Here is a 6000-nt window from a genome sequence, read left to right as displayed (position 1 = left end):
TGCTTAATATATAGTAGATGCTCAATTAATTTGATTATCTAGGGCAGCCATTTCATAATGTATAGATATGGATATAGACATAGACAGAGATACAGATACAGATATATTTGGTGCAAATGTGTTTCCCCAACTGTAATGCCAAGCAAAGGCAACTTCCCAAGGTTCAGAATACCAGCATAAGTGCTCTCCATTTTATTCAGTGACAAACCAAGAACAGAGAAGATCAAAATATGACATCATTCAAAATATAGCATTTATCTAAGTGTGATTAAATAATCTCCAAGGACTACCCCGTCCCTGGACATTACATTCATTTAATCAATACCAAAGTACCCCTTCTAATTACTACTCCATCCCTAGGCTGTACATTCATTTAGTCCATCACAAAGCCCTTCTTCTCAAATGGAGATTAGTTTCCATTCATAAGTAAAGTACATTCATTTGTTTAATCACAGAGCATAAAAAAGTCAAAAGTTCCCCACCCTTGGATTACAATTGAATCTACCCCAGAGTTACAACAAGTTTAAGCACAGCATTTAATACCCAAATGGAGGTCTTTTCTTCATCTTGACACGAGGCAAGTTCTCAGAAATCTTTGTTCCTGGGGAGACAAAGCTTAGCAAGGCCACAAGATACATTACCAGTGTCTTCATTAATTCATTCTCTGTCTGCAGAACAGTACTAGGACCCGTGAAAACATTAGCAAAACCCCCTTCCAGGATTTCTGTAAACATACAACAAGAAAATCCTTCTTCAGGGCTTCTGAACCAATGGCAAGGTTCCAAAACCTCTGCAACAACAGCACTGTCCTTCAGCAGTGGACAGAATTCACTCTCTGTCTGCAGAACAGTCTCTGGAGCTCTGAACCAACAGCAAGGTTCCAAGCCCTCTGCAACAACAGTTTCACCAGTGGACAGATCTGGCAAAACAACATCAAAACAGACAGACAAAGTACCAGCATAACAGCCATGTCTCCTCTGTCCTTGGCAGCTCTGGGTGGCAGCACTCAAAAGTCCTGGACAATTCAAAGTGGCCCTCAGCAATCCTCTCAGTCTCTCTCCACCTCAAAGGTGCTGCTTCCAAAAGGTTATTCTGCCTCTCTCTTTTCTTGTCTCTCTCTAAATTTACATCACCAGCTCCTCCCAATTCAGCCCTCTCTTTTCACGTCAGCAAGTCCATCCCACAAGTGGGATTCACAAGCTCTGGGTTTTTAACACAATCAATTTGAAAAGCAAGCCAATACAGGGGGATCTTTAAATTCTATTACTATTACACAAACTTGGTTCAGTTTTGGTATACCTTACTACAACAAAAGTCTCTCCCCATCTGGTCTCCATTGGTATACCTATCTACATTCAAATCTCTGGCCATCTCTCTCTCTCTCTCTCTCTCTCTCTCTCTCTCTCTCTCTCTCTCTCTCTCTCTCTCTCTCTCTCTCTCTCTCTCTCTCTCTCTCTCTCTCTCTCTCTCTCTCTCTCTCTCTCTCTGTGTCTTTCTCTCCTAAACACACATCAACTTTCCTTCTTTCTTCCTTTAGCTATGGTTGCCACCATTTCCACTCACCCACTCACTGAGACAAAAACTGGAAAATGATATGAAGAAAACCAATGACACCTCAGTATTCCCAAATATCATCATGAAATAATGAGCAGAAAACAGTGCTGTGCTGGCTCAGAAATCAGTGGATTTAAGGGTATGCTGGAGTCAGCTAATAAGATTCCTGAGAGTTGGTTGTTAAACTTTCACTGTGATCATTTACACCGGGAAACTGACAAATGCTGAAAATCAGGACTTGATTTACTGATTTGCTTATTACTAGACTTAAGATGATAGACAAAATGTTAATAATTCAGGTTAAACTTAAGTGTATCATGTGTAAATCTCCCCACCCCCGGAAAAGCCAGTTGTTAAATGTTTACCTGCATAACTCTGAATAAATTCCAAAAGTATCAAATACCTTCTCAGTTTTCTCTGATCTTGGAGAGGAAAACAAACACAAATTTTCTAAAAGAGTAAATAAATATACATAGGCCCCAAATTATACATTGCTCTTCTCCATTAGTTACCACTCCTTTTAGCCATGGTTTTAGGAGTAGGGGAGGCGGGCCAGGAAGGAAAAGGATCTTAGGCTCAACTTGGTAGTCAGTAGAAATTTAATCTAGCACATGATGACTGAGGGAAAGGAAGCAAGTTTGGGAAGGGAGGATTGGGAGGGAGTAGTCAGAGCAGACATAATAGTAGCTAATATTTATACAGCAATTTTCAGTGTTTTAACATACATTATCTTATTTGATACTCACAACAACCCTGTGATGTAGTTAATAAAATTTGATCTCCATTTTACAGTCAAGAATACTGAAGCTCAGCTAACAGGTATCAGTGGCAGGATCCACACCCAGGTTTCTCCCAATGCCACATCCACCAACTTTTCCATTCCATTTTGCTAATGTTCTAAGGGGTGGTTGAAGTTGATTGTAGATTTGCTATTTCATATTCTAAGATGGCACTGCTCTCACTGATATTAACCCTGTGTACAAGTGATGTGCGATTGAAGACACTGATGTGTGGCCTGGAGTTCTCTCCACAGTAAATGTTACCAGAGAGAGAGAAAATACGAAGACAAATAAAGAATTTTTCTACTCTTCCAGTCACAGCTGCCTTAATAGAGAAATGCACATTTTCTACTTTCCTTGCAGTTTTCACAAGCAGAATTGCTTTAAAATAAATCCCAATGAAAGCTGTAATCAATTATATCAAGAAGAAAACAGAGTTTGATCTGAAAATACGAACAGAGCTAACATTCTGGAAATACATTAGTGTCGTGCCCCGTAGTGACATTGGATCAATTTTCTTAATGATAAATTGTACACTTAGCTCTTGAGTAGCTGCATGTGGATTACCCTTTTAGTAGATTACCTCACCCCTGACCCACAGCCAGTGTGAAATTAGATAAGAAATAAAAAATTAAAACCACAGTCAGAGACTTGGTATAATAGTAGCTAATATTTATATGGAGACATCTAACTGGAGCAATGGATTGAGCCCCGGGCCTGAAGTCAGGAAGACCTGATTTCAAATCCAGTCTCAGATACTTACTAGCTGTGTGTGTGACTCTGGACAAGTCACTTCACCTGTTGGCCTCAGTTTCCTCACCTGTAAAATGAGCTGAAGAAGGAAATGGCAAACCACTCCAGTATCTTTGCCAAGAAAACTCCAAATGGGGTCATGGAGAGTCAGAAACAACTAAAACAATGAACAATAGCAACAGTATTAACATAGCGCATTCAGGTTTTCAAAGCACTATTATCTCGTTTGAATCTTCCCAACAACTTGAGGCAGACTGAAGTTAAGTGACTTGCCCAAGACAAAACACTGCTACTAAGTGAGGCAGAACTCTATCTGAGGTCTTCTCAACTCTGAGCCGAGACCTTTTTTGACCTTTGTTGTTGTTGTTTAATCCCCAGTGTTTAATACAGTAACTGAAACCTAGTCAGACACATAATAAATGCTTATTGATGGACTCTAAGCACAGCATAATATTCACTCTGCCACCTAGCATCGGTAGGGATGGAACCTGAGGAGTTGCCTGCTCTGGTCATTTGCAATCCTTTTTGTAGAACATTTATCTCTATTACATGAAATCTTAATGTATTTGGCCCACCATCCTAACCCAGATGTTCTTAACCTGAAGTCCATGAACTCGTTTAAAATGCATTGTCAAATGTATTTAAATATAATCAATTTCCTTTGTAATCCTATGTGTTTTATTTTATTCATTTAAAAAAATGATTAGGAGAAGGGTCCATAAAGCTCACCAGACTGCCAAAGGGCTCCCTGATATAAAAGAAAGGTTAAGAATCCTTCTCTGACAGTAATCTTTATGCAACATGCTAGCTCTTCTCCCTCAGTCTTGTGAATATAAGAATGCAATCCGTGCCTTCATTTAAGGGATGGATAAAAAACTGTATTGAATAGCACCAAGGACAGAGTTCAAAGGCACTCCATTCAGGCAAGTAAAAACTGTCATCAATCCCATTAATCACAACTTAGTGGCTCTAGTCATTGAACTAGCTCTAACTTCACCTAACTCAATGTGAAATCCTAATTTTACAAGATTTTGGATTCAGTCAAAAGGCTGCACTTAAGGACCTAGAAGGCTCAACTTCCCCACCCCTTTCCTAACTATTCTATCATCCAGCCTATAGCCCTCCATCTTATCCACAAGGATATCACAAGAGACTTTGCCAAATCCCTTGTTAAAATGCAGACAGACTTTGTTTCTAGTATTTCTCTGATTGGTCCAGTTTCTTGACCTGGATCTATGATTCCATAGGCACAGTGACCTCATGTTGTGGAAGGACACTCTAAGAATGCACACCTGCTAACACCTACTGTGTTAGGGAATAGTTTGGAGCACTCTAAGATGATGTGACTTGCCTGGCATAACAGAGACAGGATGTGTCAGATGCAGGACCTGAAGAGAGTTTTCTGGTTCTAATGGAGAAGACAGAATGTGATTTTGGGCCTACATGTAGCTGTTCTTTCTGAGGCTGGTGTTCTACTTGGCACACAACACTGCTTCTAATCACTCTAGCCAAAAAAAAAAAGATCACAATCAGTCAACAAATATTTGTTAGTACATACTATGAGCCAGACACTGTGCTAATGGCTAGGGAAAGCAAAAAGAGCCAAAGGAGAGACCTGTCCTCGAGGAACTTACAATCCAATCGGAGAGATGATAAGCAAACAAATATGTACAAACAAGATATATATGGGATAATGAGGATGATTAGCATTTATAGAGCACATCGGTGTTTGTGAAGCATGTTACAAATATCATTTCATGTGATCCTCACAACAACCCTGGAAGAAAGATGTTACTCTTATCCTCATCTTACAGATGAAGAAACTGAGGCAAGCAGAGGTTAAGTAACCCAGGGTCATAAAGCTAGTGAGTATCTCAGGCTGGATTTGAACTCAGATCTTCCTGATTCCAGACCCGTGGTTCTAAATGGGACTGAACAAGAGAGAGTACCCCACCAGAAAACACAATTGAAACATATGTCCTATTCACCTAAGTCTATATTTCTAGAGTGGAAAAAGACCTCAAATCACTCAGTATAATGCTTTAGATTTACATATACATTTACAATCAAAAACTGAGAGGCCCTGGTCAGTGGAGTGCTTGAGCTGTCCAGTTCTGAACTGTACCCACTGATTGGGTCCAGCAGTGGTGGAGGGGAGTATCAGGTTGTGGAAGGAGAGGTAAACTAGTCCAGGTCATAAACAGAGGAGGTCAGAGATTCCATCCTGATAAGCAGCAGAATCAACAGCAACAGAGATGGAGCTGTTACTGACACTGGATGCAAAACAGTCTTCATGGCCTGCCCTTGATAGCGCTCCCCTCCCTAAGAGGATCCACAATGCACTCAGACAGAAGGCAATACAGGCATATGCTGGAGCCAGCTGAGAAGCGCTCAAGGAGGCTCATTGTTAAACTTTCAATGTGAGTAAATGGTACAAATCATGGCTTTGATTTATTGTTTTGTTGACTGTCTAGACTTAAGAAAGTGATGAAGAAAATGTCAATGATGCAGATAAAACTTCTAAAATAAAATTTATAATTATATTTTATTATATAATTTATAAAATATAATTTTGATTGTTTCCAGAAAGCTGGTTGTTTAACATTTATTAACATATCCCTACAAACACCCAGGCACTCCAGACACTCACTTGAGACCTCTCTGATTCCATCCTTTATTCTTTTCACCCCTTTCTTTCTGCATCTGTGTTGTTTTAAAGTACAAAATCTAATGATGATACTACCTCTCCTGCTTAAATGGCCTAGCTGCAGATCTCTTCAGAGAAGTGAAAAGTGCTGGGTCTGTCCTGGTACAAAGAACTCATGCCTGCTACCTTTCTGAATGTTCTCTCTGCTGCACTTCTAGCCCCATGATGCTAACAATTTTATAAATGCACATTAGTACATTGAAATAC

Source organism: Petaurus breviceps, unplaced genomic scaffold, assembly GCF_028583685.1.
Source record: "Petaurus breviceps papuanus isolate PSGF00001 unplaced genomic scaffold, PetGlider_PUasm1.0 185, whole genome shotgun sequence".
In the NCBI taxonomy this organism is placed as follows: Eukaryota; Metazoa; Chordata; class Mammalia; order Diprotodontia; family Petauridae; genus Petaurus; species Petaurus breviceps.
This window is presented reverse-complemented; position numbering follows the sequence as displayed.